At 37.9% G+C, this 16,035-nt stretch overlaps 1 long non-coding RNA gene across 3 annotated transcripts in view; it reads left to right on the forward strand.

The window, feature by feature from the left end:
- Positions 1–16,035, forward strand: part of LOC123839697 (uncharacterized) — a 137,978-nt gene that overhangs the window by 66,736 nt on the left and 55,207 nt on the right. The window contains exon 7 of one of the 3 annotated variants that reach the window (XR_008505667.1): positions 11,844–11,901. The exons of the other annotated variants lie outside the window; for them this stretch is intronic. This is a non-coding gene — a long non-coding RNA (uncharacterized LOC123839697). Of the gene's footprint in view, positions 1–11,843; positions 11,902–16,035 lie in introns of those variants that run through there. 3 annotated transcript variants of the gene reach the window in all.

Genomic DNA, 16,035 nt, shown 5'->3' on the forward strand with positions numbered 1-16,035 from the left:
TGTTCAGAACTCAAAGTTGGACTAATAAAAGACACCAGACTACAGTACTTGCTTTGTTTGTTCTGTTTGACTCAACCAAATGTCTTCAAGTTTCGTTTTCAATTTTTATCGTAAAAACTGTGAAAGAAAAGTATTTGCTTACTGCTGGGATTTCATTCCATCTTAAAGACTTGGAGCAGAAGTTTTATACAGAGAAAACTGATGCTTTATGATGCATACCTAGTAGAAGGTATAAAAATGTAAAGTAATCCAGTAAGAGTAAACAGCAACATAACAACAAAAACTTAAAATATATTCAAAGGTGAATTCTTAGTATACCTCTCACAATAGAAACCCAGACTTTTAAATAATCATTCAGGGCATTTCCTAACAGTTTCAAGACCTGATGTGGTTGCATGTTTCCATTCTCTTATTCATGTTGACCAGCTAGTCATATATTCTGATTCAACAGAATCATGAGAGAATTTCTAGCATGACTTCTGGTATATCATTCTGTGTTATGGTTTCTCTATCTGTCTTTATGATGCACCTGTTGATTCTACTCATAGCAGGAAAAGGAATTATTTTGCATTACGATTGTGCTGTTGATATACACTTGATATTTTGGCTGGGATGGTCATAATTTAGGGAAAGCTAAGAATATTTTAGCTTTTTAACCAAGCTATGATTTGGCACCTGCTCAGACTAAAAACTATCTTGTAGGATTAAAGGGATGGGGACGGTTCGTGGGAAATCATTTTTAAAGGAAAAGAGAATGACAGAGAGAGTTAAAAAGCAACATTATAAACTGTTAAAAGGCCAATATTTCAATGCAAATAACATTCAAGTTATATAAAAGCCCTGTGAATGATATGTTTATTGTTATTAGTTTTTAGGCTTTGTAGTCTTTGGGGACTTTGCTGGCCTGGATTTCTAGTTTAGTAGAGTACATTCAGCTGCATTGTGCACTTGAGTTCTATGGAACCATTGTGCTTCATCTTTATTTACCTCATCCTTGTGGGCAAGCATCTGCTTTTGTGTCTTACATCTTAGAACTGCAGCTGGATTTCTGGAATTCTGTGGCTGTCTGGCATTTTCTTCTGCATATTAATAGGATTCAATTGTACCGATGGTTCTCTTTTTTATCCTTTCAAAATGAATATACCCCAGATATTCTTAGATTATAAAAGTGATATAGTTACCTTGTAAAAATAGTCAAACAGTGTAGAAAAGTATAGGTATCCCCAGCTTTTTAAGTTTGCTTTATGCTCCTTTGCTCTTAATGAAAGACCTACATTACTACCTGTTTTCACTAACTGAAAGAAATCTGAAAAAGATTTTCGCTTTTAGGAAAAAAGGCGAGAAGTAAAAATAGTGTTCAGCATTTGTTTTGCTTATATAGAGGTAGTGAGTACCCCATATGGAGGGAGTGAGTACCCCAAGCAGCGGGAGGGGCCCCGCCAAGCTCCTGCCCCAGAACTATACTCGGCATCTCAGCATCAAGCTGCTGGAGCTTTGAACTGTGTCTGTGGGCGTCTGCGCTTTATTTTGATTTGTTTTGTGCATCCATTAGCAAGATGTGTCCTTGAGTATCAGAAAGGCCTAAGAGAGGCAATTTTTGGGGTCTGGGAATGCTAAACAATTTTTCCGTGCGAATTAATGTTAATTGCTTCTTTGCTTCCTTTCAGCTTATGAGAAGTTTCATGGGAATGTTCTACTTACAGATAGTGGGGGAATTCTGTGTAGAGATTAACAACAAAAAAGCCCCAGAGATAATCACTGGTAATATGATAACACAGTGGTGATCATCCTTACAGGTGTCTCTCATTGTATACATATTCACATATAAATATACGTAAGTAAATACACATGCATTTTTACATAAATGAGATAATACTATATGAACTGTTAATAACTATAGATCTACATCATTATTTTAATGGATGCATTATGTATACTGTATATAGAATACTGCCTGGCACTCAGTAGGCCCTCAACCAATTGTTGATGAATCAATGAGCAATAATTTATTTAACCAATCTTCTGTTAATGGACATGATTTATTTCCAATTTTTCACCATTATAAATTACACTGTGATGAATATTCTTTTGCATCTTCTTTGTTCACATGTACAATGATCTGTTTAAGGAAACTTCTGAGAAGTGGAATAGCTGGGTCAAATGTAGAAATATTTAACTGTTTGAGAGAGATAAAGTTGCCAGGCTGGTATATTCATGCTCAAGTAGTATCAGTTTACACTATCGTCAATAGTACACAAAGGTATCTGTTTTACAGATACACTCTCACTGGTGTCAGTTTTCTTTTAAATTTGCCATTCTGATAGAAAAATTGCCATGCTGGTTTTTTGTTTTTTTGTTTTGTTTTTTTTTTTTTTGCAATGCTTACATTACAAGCAAAGCTGGATATCTCTGCATATTTATTGGCCATAATATATTTCTTTTATGCGTTGTCTGTTCTTTGTCCAGTGGTTTTCTCTTGAAACACCAGAGACCTATTTTGTCCTGCTGAAGTAATTTAATTTTATAATTTTAAAATATACTCCAAACAGGTAACAAAATACTTCCTTTAGTTGGGTATATTGATAAGTGAACATGTGGAGCCATGGTTCTCATTTGTCAGAGATAGCAAAGAAGATATCTTGGAGATTTTACCTCTAAGTAGAGTATTTTTTTTTGTCCGAGGACCACTGCTAAAGTTTTAAAAAGATTTGTTAAAAAGATAATAGTCATTTGGAGCAAAGATTAGGTTAACCAATATCTGGATTCCAAAAAGTGGGGACAAAGTAAGTTAATTTTTATATATGTTGAAGTGACACACTTCATTTCCAACCACTAAACACAATGTTCACCTTTCTTCTGTTTGTTTTAGCTTCAGTATGCTTCTGAAATATGTATGTGTGTGTTTAACCAGAGAGAAGGTCATTCCTAACCTCATATTTAGTGTTGGGACCATCACTTGTTTAGTGAGGCACTTTTATTTTTCAGGCCCAAGTTGCTGCTGCCTAAATTCCTTCTGAATCCCCAATACAAATAAATTGCAGAGGTTTTAGTACCCTTCCACAAAGTGATAAAAAAAAAGCTTATTTTTAAAACAGTATGTTGTGTCCAGTGGTGTTAGTTCAAATTCTTAATGTCCAGGCCAAAATACCAGAAAATGAACCTCAGTTTCTTGGTAATAATAAAGTGAACGGGCTTCCAGCAGGGAGATTTTGTGGCTTCTGTGACGTGCCTCCGTACTTCCCTGTTCTCTAGCCCCTTTTCCACTTGGCAGTGCAGAGTCACCTTGCTCAGCCCTCTGGCCTCGCCTGGAAAAATGTCATCAGTGAGTACTTACGCGGTTCGAGTGATAAGGATTCTAAAGGAAAGAGTGCCTGTTTCAGTTCAAGTAGTTGGATTAGTCACAGGGATACTTAATCCATTTACAAATATTAGAATCTGCAAGCTTCTTTGTGTTCATCAGAGTATTTTGTACTCATTTAAAGGAAAAAATGAACAACTGAATACAAACCATGCAGGAATTGTTCAGTTAGCAGAGTTCTAATTTTCCTGATTATAAATAGTATAAGCATTTAGACACTTCTAAAGATTTACATTTTCCATAGAGTTTTACATTGTGGTTAAAATATACATAACATAAAATTTACCATTTTAACTATTTTTTTCATCCTTTAAAAAATTTTTTTTTATTATGTTATGTTAGTCACCACACAGTACATCATCATATTTTAACTATTTTTAAGTGTATGGGTCAGTGGCATTAAGTACATTCATGTTGTTGTGCAACAATTACCACCATCCACCTCCAGAACCTTTTTCATCTGGCAAAACTCTGTACCCATTAAACACTAACTCCCCATTCTCCCCTCCCCTCAGCCCCTGGCAATCACCATTCCACTTTCTGTGAACACTTTTTTGAGGGATGTTATATCTCTTTCTTTACAAAATGGGGGTTTATATCTTTCTTTAAAAGATCCATCTTTTGGGAAGAGTTTTAGGTGCATTCCTGCATAGACATGTAGTTGGGCAATCCTATAATTATACATCGTCCTGAAGTGCATTTTGGGTCATTTCTATGCAGAACTTTAAAAAAATACTTCAGATGAGTACTGGAGGTTTTTGCTTTTCTTATCCCACTAACTTTTTGAAAGCATAAGAATATCTTATTAAGGATTATGCAAAATAACCTCCTGCAAATCCTGATATTATTACACTGCCCAAAAAACTTCAAAGCATCAGGAAAGATTTCCCGCCCCCCCCAACTTTTTAACTAAGCCAGATTCAGCTGGCTACCCCACTTGGCTACAGAGTACTAAAGAAGAGACTGAACTGACTGAACTTGATCCTGCTGCCCCTGCACACACAACACTCCCATTGACTCTAGAGAAGACTTAAGTGCATGAAAGGACTCCAGGATCAAAAGGTTAGCTCTACAGGGAGCTGTGTCTGGCTCAAGCAATCCATTTTTTTTTTTTCTATTGACAGTGAAAACGTTTTATAGTTCTTTTTCAAAGTTTTTCAATCTTTTACAAAAACAGGCTACTTGTGAAAAAGTGAGAAGGCATCTAATTGAACTATATCCAGAGGAGATCATGGCAGAGACCAACAGGGAGGAAAACATTTCTAAGCCACAATGATGTTGGTCAAATCATTTGTATTTTAAAAATAAAGTATTTGAGGCACCAGCTGAGGGAAATTTTCATTATGAAACCTGGTTGGGCTATGAAGCAGTATACGAGATAAACTAAAACACAAAGCTCTTGAGTGTTTCTCTTTGTCTGCTAATGACTTAATAATGCTGGCAGAATGATGCAACCTTTGCATTTTATGAAATCTATGAAAATAGGAAAAAATACATGCGATATCTAAATGGCATAGATGCACAGATGCTTAACCCACATTTAATTCATTTTGGGGAAAATAAATGCCTTAAAACATTTCAAAAAAGAGAAATTGCCTTAAGTAATTAAGTAATTAACAAGAAGAGTAGTAATAGCATTTTTGAAGAAAGTGAGATATGGTTCTACATGATATGGCTCTAAGTTATCTACATTTATTGGAGCTCCTTAGTATATGTAAGAATTCATTCCTTCATTTATCAGACATTTTTTTGTGACTTACTATGTACCCAACGTTAATCTAATAGTTTTCCAAAAACCTCACTTGAACAAGTATATAAGGAAGTGGATTATATGTTAAAAAACAGGATCCACGACTGGGATGGGGGTATGTGTCTCAAGTATTTTGCATTCTGAAATCATTCTTCATTAGTAAATTTGCCTTAAGAATTTTCTCTAGCTTCACCTGGAACATACAATTTTGATTGGCAAGTAGCTTATTCCTCCTAGAAATAACTATTATATTTATTCTAATCTGTGTACTAGGACAGAGAATGCAATGTTGAACTAACTTGAAAAACATGTTTTATAATCATAAAACTGATTTAATGTCATTAGAATTTTGATCTTAAGCATCCTCTATTATATGAGCAATGGAAAGTCTTGGTGAGGAGTTTGTGTGGTTCTCTTGCATTTTCACATAATTGGGCTTGACGGTTTTCTGCCATTGCACAGGATAACTGCAGTTGATGGTGTTCATGTTTTTAGTTAAGGGCCACTGAATTGTATTAGAAACTTTACGCTACACTCTTGTAATCTTGCAAGTCATTTTTGAGTTGCATGATTGAAAGTGAATAATAATGTACCACAAAACAAAAATTACTCATGCAGTTAAAGCTTTTTTGTGTGTAGCTTTAGAAACAACCAGTCCACAGAGAATAGGACTCATGAAAGAAATGAAAATACATGATCATCCCCATTACTCCTTGTTGTCTAAGCCTATTCAGGTCTGGTGAAACATTAAGCCACTTAACCTAAGTGGTATTGGATACCTAATTTATTCAGCTTCTGGAAGGTACCAGGTTAATGCTTACAGAGGCAGGATTTTAAAATTTGGAGTGTGTGTGGGGGGGGCGGGTAATAATGTTCTAGCAAACTCTTTTACTTAGCATGTGCCCAAGAGTCCACAGAAATCAGGTACTTCTTTGTTAAGCTACCTTAACTTTTCTTGGGAATTATTGAGTGTTTTATGGACAGTGTTCTTATATGGTGGTTAAGTTGGTTTGCTGAAATGGATCTAGAAAGACCCAGGGCAGTGACTGATTGTAAAGAGTTGTTGAGTGGATAGAGAGAAAATCAAGGTGGTATGACAGGGAGCAGTTTTTCTCTCACGCTCTCAAATCTCCCTTCTAGCCAATTAACATTAAGTCTGAAATTTTCTCCACTAGTGTCACTTAGGCCGTTGTTTCCTGAAGGGCCCTGCTCCTTTGGAGAATTAGTACACTAGTTTAGGTGAGTTTGTCCGACTAAGCAGTTATCTATCGCACTAAGAAAAAACAGTCCAGGAGAAGTAGGACCATAGTCATTCAGGTGTTATCAGAGAAGAAAGTTGGAGGAAGAAGTGTTCTGAGAATATAATGACATCTGTGGAAGGCAGGCCATGGGTGGGCAAATAGAGTGGGACTTTGGCAGTTTGAATTAACATAAACATCATAGAATGATGACTTTGTTGGGGATAGGGTTGATAGAAAGAATGGAACCTCTATAAAGAGGTTTTAGGTGCCCCTGAAGACAAATGTAACCTATTTCAATTTCATAGTCTGATTTGGAGTTTGGTCTTTACAGGAGCTCTTCATGGGAGATTTGAAGGCTTTAGCCTTTATATGGGAAAAAGTTTCATCTCAGTTCTTCACTGTGCTTGATTGAAGCTGCTTGGGTTGCAGTCCTGGGTCAAGAGAAGTTCTGAGGCCAAGTCCAGACTCAGGGGAATGAATTCCACCATTTAATGATTCCTGCCGTGGGTCTAAGGGGAAGGAGTGGTCATTGCAGTCTTAGACTTTGCTGTATTTTTGAGGATTTAGTAGATCATCATTGGCAGTGACAACTTAGTCCAGTCCTCACAAATGGGAGAAGAGCTTGGGACATCCAGCTGATGAATCCACAAGAGTTCTGGGAAGCCTTGATGTGCCTTAGTATTCTCCTTGCATATTTGTATTAACCTGGAAAATTGCTTCTTGAAGAGAAAAGGAAGTGATATTTTTAGAATTGGATCAGCATTTCCAACACATCTATTGATGGGCTAGCTCTTCAGTGTTTATATGGCAACGGGATGGACTATTATTAGCACTGCTCTCATCATGGGGTATCAGAATGGTTTTTTTCTCTGGTAGACCAGTGTGCACATAAAGAAGTTGAGTACATTGATTTATTGAAATTAGTGTTGATAGTTTAGCTGTGATCCTTTCTCAGTTTCTTCTGTAATGTCAGACTGCAAACTTCCGTGCCCTTGAGAAAGGATTATTTTAAGACAGTAAATCATTGAATCATATTTAGTGCAATGAGTTTGAGTGCTTGCTATGTTTCTGACACTGTGCTGAGTGTTGTGTGGGACACAAATGAAAGAGGGAATACATGGTTCCTACTCTGAAGGAACTTATAATTTATAAAGTGAGACAAGGCATTCTTGAACCAGTTAAATAATGAGATAATACAGTGTATGATTCATATACTTACACTTATTTAGTGGTTTAAAAAAAGAAGGACCAGTGGGATTATTTAAAGAGCTAAAATACCTACAACTTGCTTCTGTCACTTTAGTGGTCAAGGACTCCAAAACCCTGTGAGAAAGGGAATAGCAAGGACAGAGGAAGGCTTACTCATCTCTTATTCTTTGCTCATGCAATGATGCTCTTGTAAGTTGATGTCTATGGAAATTTGGAAGCCGATGGGAAATTATTTTCACAAATAGAGATGAAGGCAGTAATGGTAGAGTATTATCCAACTGTAGCTCTTGCCTTCTGTCCATCTACCCAGAGAGCCTAGTGTACACATGTATTCTTCTAGCTCCTACAGTTCATTCTAAAAAAAATTTAAATTACTACTACTAATTATTATTTTTTATTCAAGTATAATTAGCATACAGTGCAGTCCATTCCTACATGGTCACAGATCTGTCTGAGATCATAGAGACTCACCTTGTTTTCTATTTTTTCAGATGCTTCCCAGTCAAATGTCTGTTTGAGGCAGGGAGAGACAGAGAGCCTATTTCTTCCTCATTGCTTCTTCTCTTCCCTGACCCCCCTGCCCCATTCCTGATGTTTTTACTGATTTCCTTCTCTCCCTTCCCCTAATAGCACATCTACTTTTTCCTGGCATTTCTAGTTTTCTTTCTCACTGCTCTCCATATATCTTTATCTCTGTCTAAGTCTGAAGAAGGAAAAAGAATAAAGCAAGTATTGCCAAGAGAGACCTTAACTTTCCTTCCATGTTTGGAAGACTAACTCCTGGAATATAGGTCTTGAAGTGCAGAAGTTGGATTACCTTTGTTGTTCTGTACACATTGCAGTGTGCTCAAGACATTTCATAAAGGTTAAGTGAGAACAATTACAGTCACTTACATTATGTAAGACATCCTGGGCTTCATCCTAGATAGATGGTGCATTGCTATATCTGTCTCATTCACTTGTTTATAATTCATTCATTCACTGAATAAAGAGGTAAGCAGAAGCCAGATCTCATTAGGCCTTCCAGGGGGACCGGCATGGTCTGATTTGTTTTTATTTTTTTTAAATTTTATTTATTTATTTGACAGGGAGAGAGAAGAGAGAGCATGCACCCAAGCAGGGGGAGTGGCAGGCAGAGGGAGAGGGAGAAGCAGGGTTCCCACTGAGCAGAGAGCCCAATGTAGGGCTCGATCCCCCGACCCTGAGATCAAGACCTGAGCTGAAGGCAGATGCTTAACCACCACCCAGGTGCCCTAATTTGTGTTTTTAAAAGTCTTCTCTGGCTGTAGTGTGAGAATAGATGAAAGAGGTCAAGGGTGGGAGCAGGATATCTACTGCAGAATTCTTGGCTAGAGGTAATGATGGCTTAAGCTAGGGTGTTTGAAGTGGAGAGAAATGGACCCATTCTTGCCAAAGTGTGTATTTGTAGGCCAAACCCTGTTTCTTATACTAGTGTAGCCTTCATTTATCGCTGGGGCCTGGCTCTAGCATTCATGTGCTTAGTGTCTGAGCAGCTGGCTTGGAACCCTAGAAGCCAGGCTTCCCTGGATCATCTTATTGGATCAGATGTACTCCTTGTATGCTAGCCATTCATGCCTGTTTCAGAGGCTTGACGCTGCTCAGAATGTTTGTTTGATAACTTGATTATTGTTTGTTTCACCTTACATTCCACTGGCTGAAAATATTTTTTAATAAAAAGGAGATGCTGGCACTGATGGTTTTTAAAAAATTGCAAAAATCCTTTCCCCATCCATTTCTTACTTTAATTGCACTGTTGTGTGAGGTATTTCATCTAATCTGTTGAAATGAAAGTTTTAATATTTGGGGCATAAGAATGCCCAGCGTTGTTATGGAAAACACTGTGTCAGCTATCACCAGAAAGTACTGGACACGGCAGGGCTCATATCCACAGGTATTTGCTAAAGGCTGAGTATGTATAAGATATAAGAAAAAAAAAGATAATAGGAAAGATGTGGCCTCTGCCCCCAAGAAACTTGAGAGGAAGGGAAAGTAACAAAAATTACGGTGTATCTTTTAAGTGCTGGCCTTTTACATCTACCACTCATTCAACTCCGAGATGGGCCCTATTCTTACGCCTATTTTATGATAAGGAAAGGGGCATCATCATCCATCTCAGGTCACATTGCTACTGTGTGCAGAACCAGGAATGAAGCCCAAAGCCCAGGGTTTCCCCACTTTACATTGTAGGTACAACTTCACAAGATTTCAGAATACTGCCCATACCCCCTTGACAGCTGCAGAATCTTGGGGGAAAATGTCTTAATCTCTCTGAACCTCTGTTTATTCATCTATAAAAAATGGATAATAGTATTTACCTCACAAGGATATGTATGAAGCATGTATGAAATGTCCCTGGTACACAGTAGCCAACGACTCAAGTTCATGTTTCCTTTCTTTTGTGAACTAGCTTTATGGCAAGAGAATCTGTGATGTGATTTTGTTAGAGAGCCCTAAGCAAGCATGGCAAAGCATTGCTTCCCTTCCCCCCCCAACCTTACAACTGTCAGAAAAGCCTGTGTTATGCATTTGGGCTTAGGGGATAGGAGAGGGCTGCAAGATTATGGGATGTGTTTGTGAAATATCTGTGTTCAGGAAGCAAGGCATTCTCAAGCTCCCTAGTCTGTCTCATGCAATTCAGGTAGCAACAGGAGGGAAAGAGGCAGTTGTTTAAATTTTTTTTTTTTTTAAGATTTTATTTATTTGCGAGAGAGAGAATGAGGGAGAAGCAGACTCCCCGCCGAGCAGGGAGCCCGATGTGGGACTCGATCCCGTGCTCCAGGATCATGACCTGAGCCGAAGGCAGTCGCTTAACCAACTGAGCCACCCAGGCGCCCCAAGAGGCAGTTGTTTATATAGGACATGTAAATGAAGGCCTCAGATCCTAAGGGGTCAATTTTGTGGGTCCTTTGGAGGTGAAATTAATGGGTATTTCCCTTTGAAGGATCAACTTTGCAGCTACTATCCACTGGAATAAAAGGACCTCACACTGTTTTTTGGTGAGAGATCATATTTATTTTTTCAATTCTTGGTGAAAACCAATCTGCCTTTCTTGAAACTAGACATGTAAAATTTGATTAGCTAACAAGAAGGGGAAAAAAGAACAATAACCTTCCTGTCTATATCAGGCTCTTAAAAATAATGTATGGGACAATAAACAATACTGCTAGTTTTGCTACAAAGTGGCCCATTATACATATGTGAGGAAGATAAGAAACTACTACCCTGGGAGGAAAATAGAGCCAAAAGGTTAATCTTAATTATTGAAGTGTAGTGTATTGCTCTCCAAAGGTTTTTTTTTTTTTTTAATAGAATGGATTGTGGGGGCAACTTTTGGGGGACATTCTCAGTCTCACTGGGAGACTGTGGCTTATTAAAATCATCAAAACATAGATGATTGTTTTACTCTTCTTTCCTTAGTTTGTATCTGCTTTGAATCAAGTCTTGTCCAAGAAACAAGGACACCCAGAGAGCTTGTAAGACTCATCAAATATTCTCTTGGTCCTTGGATTGCTTCTCTTCCAATTCTATTTTCCTTTGGTACGATCTATTCCATACTGGTGGCCAGTCTCTAGCAATCTAATGAAGGCTCTGCAAGGGGCCCTACCAGTGTGTTCACATGATCATGTGTGTTTCTAAATTTTGCAAAAGCAAGATGTTTTAAATGTAATCACTCAAGATCATCTCTTTCCACTCTGACATCTCGATCACAGTTTGTCAGCTGGCATCTGATTGAAGGGCATGTTTTGGATCTGGCTAAGAGGAAGTTGAACTGGGGATACGTGTAGTTTGGTGCAATATTTTTATGAAGTTTGCAGTTCCTTTTGTGACCATCTGGGTGAGGAATGACTTCTAGGAATACTCCTACCACCCACTGGATGACTCACCCAACAGGGATGGTGAGGAAACATGAGGGCCAGAGGTCTTAAGGTTATAAACCAGTTTATGGTGCTCGTCACTGGAAGTACAGGGGTAGTGGAGATAAAAAAGGTTTGAAGCAAAGTTTGAGAAGCTCAGCTGTGGAAAATTCTTACCTTCGGCAGTTGTAAAATTGTGAGTGGAAGTTTGATGCCTAGCCAAAAATATTCTCTCCTATCTGGAATATGCTTGATAATGCTGAGCATACAACTATAGACTCATTATGTATATTTTTCTTTTTTCATGTGAATAGCATGGAATAGATTTTATCAGGATTCTTGTGTTTGTGCATGTTTCTTCATCCCATTCTGGATCTCTTCTTATTGTATCTGTTGCATTTTGTCCCCAGAATGCTTAGTGGTTTCAGAGGAAAGTCACCACCAAAGCAAGAGAAACGCCAAAGAGTAAGTGTTCTGGTGACAAAACTCTCATATAATCCATCAGTAATTCACAGTATGTAGCATATGAGGAATCCAATTATCCAATCATGGAGCTGAATGCAGTGTAAGGACATTCGACTTGTCCTTGTGTATACCTTAATTTCAGCTTAATTTTGTATGTTTTTTTCAGAATTATTGTTCATACCCAAATTCAGATGTGATAGAAAGGATATATGTCTATTGAAAACCAAGAGTGTAAATTGAAAGAAAATGTTTGTGATACCTGTTGTCTTTAAAGAATGTGCAATTTCTTTCCTCATTCTCAAGAAATACTCATTTTTTTGGTATCTAATTTTGTATTATAGTTTCCTTAAAGAGTGGTACAAAATTTGTATTAGCTTTAGGCCCCATAAAACCCAGCTCTGCACTGTTCCATCCCTTCAGTCTCGTATGGACATATTCAGAAACAGCTGAAGCACATGTGTGGAGGGGGGCAGCATGTTGTAATGGAGGGAATAACCTTGATTCTGCCACCTACCAGCTGGGTGGCTTTCGCAAGTTTCTCAGCCTCTCTGAACTATAGCTTCCTCAGCTGTAACGTTATAGTAATATAATAGTTGTAATAATCACAGGATTATTGTGAGACCTAAAGGAACACATGATAAATGCTTAGTATGGATAAACACTCAGTAAATATTATTTCCCTTTTTCCCTCAACCTCTTTCCAGTAGCTCACAGGTTAATCTCAGGTCACGGACCCAGGTGAGGAAACATTTTGTCTTTTTAAAGTGCATATTGTTAGAAGGGTATGAAAAAGAGAGTTGGGGTTTCCCCTGTGATTCTCGTCTTTAAAAAGCCCTAGGCAAAATGAATCACAATGTTATTTTCTCTGGGTAAAAAGCAAAGAATGAAGTGCTTTCATCAGCTGTGTAGGGTATTGGATCAAAAGTCCCAATTCAATGTGTCTGCCACCACACACACACACACACACACACTCACATTTATGTGCTATGGCCCAAGGATTCGATTATTCTGAATCACTGCAGTTTTTCTACAAAGCTTCATCTCTCCATCAAAAACAACTGATGAACAAAGCCCTAAGCCAGGTGCTAGATTCTCACGACATGTAGGAATCCTTGAGCTATGGTTTATCAACCTGGGGTGTCCTAATGAGCCATGGTATCCTGGAACACCCACAGTCTTTCTGTTATGTTTTCTTCAGCCATGTACACACAGAGATATGCTCTGTGAGGTGGGGCTGGGAACTGGAAACACAAAGTTAGCTGAATACTGACTTGCTGATAGGATAGTCCTCATAGCAGACTAGGCTACTGCTTAGGATGCTGGACAATGAACTCTTTTCTTTGAGGGCAAAATCCAAGAATTCTTTTTTTTTTTTTTCCAGTGCCTACCAGGGCTAGTACATAGTAGGTGTTTGTAGTATTTATCGAATTGATTTATAGTCTGTATATAATTGGGGTACAAAGAAAGACTTTTAAAGTGCCCAGTTTTCCTTTCTAGAAAGAAAACTATAGCTTTTGATTAATAAGCATGATAATTATGTCCCTTGCCCTGTTGTTTCGGAAGAAGGGGGGAATGTGTTTGAAAAGGGAAATCAGAAGGCCTACTTCACGTATTTTGCCTATAAGCCTTTCCTTCTCTGTGTGAAAGGAATCAAACTTAAGCAAGTATAGGGAAGTTTGAGAAGTTAGCATACTTGTAAAGACAAAACAATCACGAGTAGACTGTCAGCTGAGTGAAGGCCAGTGTGGACTCTAACCTGCAGGCAGTTTAGAAAGAAAACTCATTCTGAGACCAGCTCTCTCGCCCTGGAGCTGGCATACATGACTGATTTCTAATGAAGAGGAATTGCTGGTTAAATAAGAAAGAGTCTGTGTAATGTGTGTTATAATGAGTTATACATTTACCTACTAATTGTTCAGGAAACTTGGATGCATTGACCTTGCGCATATTTTCTTTGAGGCCATCTTGGTTAATGTTCATGCTTTCTAAACTACTGAGTTAAATAAGCTCACTCAGGTGTTGTCACAGTGAACCCACCTAATCTCATTAACATCTTGGTGTCTGAGTAAAATGTATCCAGGATCTAGTCTATTTGGCTGCTAAACACACACACACACACACACACACACACGTTTGTTTAAAAATAATCATTGATGTCTACTGTGTGTCAGGGAGTGTGCTGAGCACTGAGGATATGAGCCAGGCACAATCCTCAAGTGTAGAATAGATGAACAGAGCAGCCATATCTCTTATTTGGGTATTACAGGAGACCTACAGCTTATCCTGAGCTTCCAGAAGTGTTTCTAGAGGTGGCCAGGCCTGCCGCTTTTCTTATTTACCCTCCCAAAGGGCAAGACATGCAGGTTATGACGGAGACAAATGCCCCATTCATTGTCTTCTGGGCCACTTAAACTTTGATCTATTGATCATATGAAAAAAATGAAAAAGTTTAAGAGAATGATAATCTCTTAAATAGCCATATTTTATCTGTCTTCAGGTTGATTTCTAGGATATTTAGGATGATTTGATAGTTGTCTAGTTGTGTTTGTTGGACTAGAGGAGCCTAGGGTCCTCCTACTCAGCCGCCATCTTCCTCTTAAAAAGCCGTACTTTAAATGCCAACTCTTAAATGGATAAATATTTAACATAAGTGAACTGATGATTTTTAAGGCTCTTAGTAACAACTATTCTTAATAGCAGCAGTTTTGCTTTGGACAAAGATTATGGGGATAAGTTTTAAATCTGGTTGGAAAATAGCATTGAAACAGTACTAATTTTGTCAAATTTTTAGTACGTGGGTATTTGGAATCATTCAGATTTACTCTTTGTATGTTCAGGAACATTAGTTGTTTCAGACTGGAATATGACTGGCTATAGCTAGTTGAATAAAATTCCTGCAGTTCATCCATTCTTCTCCTACCAGCAGGTGTCATTATGGAAATATGAAAATACTGTAAATTCCAAAGTTGTAGGAACTGGCTGTGAGAAAGAGAAGTAGCACTTTGAATATTAAAAAACAACAAAGAGTGGAGAGAAAATTTGGTGCTAACCAAGGATGGCATGTTTAATTACTAGTTTGGCAATGTTTTATAATAGAATGTAACTGACACAGGATTTCAAGGCACAAACTTAATTTATTTTAATTAGATTAAGCAAATATTAAGACCTGCTCTAAGCTCATAGGGTCTCAAAAGAAAAGACATAACTCTTATCCTTAAGGAGCTGGCGTGGTATCTACGGAGAAAAGGGTACATTCATGAAATAATTAACGGGATGCATCAGTCTTTCTTTTTAATATGCCAGATTGAAGTACATATATAATATAAATAGTAAAAGTTCCAGCTAGAAGGGCTGTGTATAGTATTGTTGCTTCTGGATTAATCAAATAATATTGTTTATATATTTAAGTAGAGAGGAGATTCAAAATTATTTGGTAACTTGATAGCTCATTCTTTCCTTTCTTGCTAACTGCCATCACCTATCTTTCTCCATACATCTTAAGTAATAATTAGAATAATTACATATATGTTGGTTAACCTAGGATGTAACAATTGTTTATAACAGTTTGCTATAATCAATTGATAATATGATTAAGTCTTTCTAAAAAGCGAGTTAAGTACTACCAGTGGTCATTTTTACTAGGAGATCTTAATACAGTACCCTGGATAAGAAGAATATTAGTGTTCTAGATCAGGATCCTATTTTCCCCTCTAGACTATGAGTTCTTCTACGGCATGGGATATGTGGCATTTGTCTTTGTATTTCTGACACTCTAAAGCTGTGTCTGTATCTTTGGTGGGCTCTTAGTACATGTTTGTTGAATGACTAAATGAGTGATAATATCACCAAAGGATAGGGTATTAGCAAGTGTGCATACATTATGTTGTTAGAATGTATGTTGATATTAGATTAAGAAATCTCAGATGGAGTGACTCAGAAAACTGAATTGAAAAGTTGATAGAGGGCGCCTGGGTGGCTCAGTCGGTTAAGCGACTGCCTTCGGCTCAGGTCATGATCCTGGAGTCCCGGGATCGAGTCCCGCATCGGGCTCCCTGCTCGGCGGGGAGTCTGCTTCTCCCTCTGACCCTCCTCCCTCTGATCCTCCTCCCTCTCATGCTCTCTCTCACTCTCTCTCTC

The sequence above is a fragment of the Mirounga angustirostris genome, unplaced genomic scaffold, assembly GCF_029215605.1.
Source record: "Mirounga angustirostris isolate CCGP_5_RB_7025 unplaced genomic scaffold, mMirAng1.0.hap1 SCAF_3, whole genome shotgun sequence".
Lineage (NCBI taxonomy): Eukaryota > Metazoa > Chordata > Mammalia > Carnivora > Phocidae > Mirounga > Mirounga angustirostris.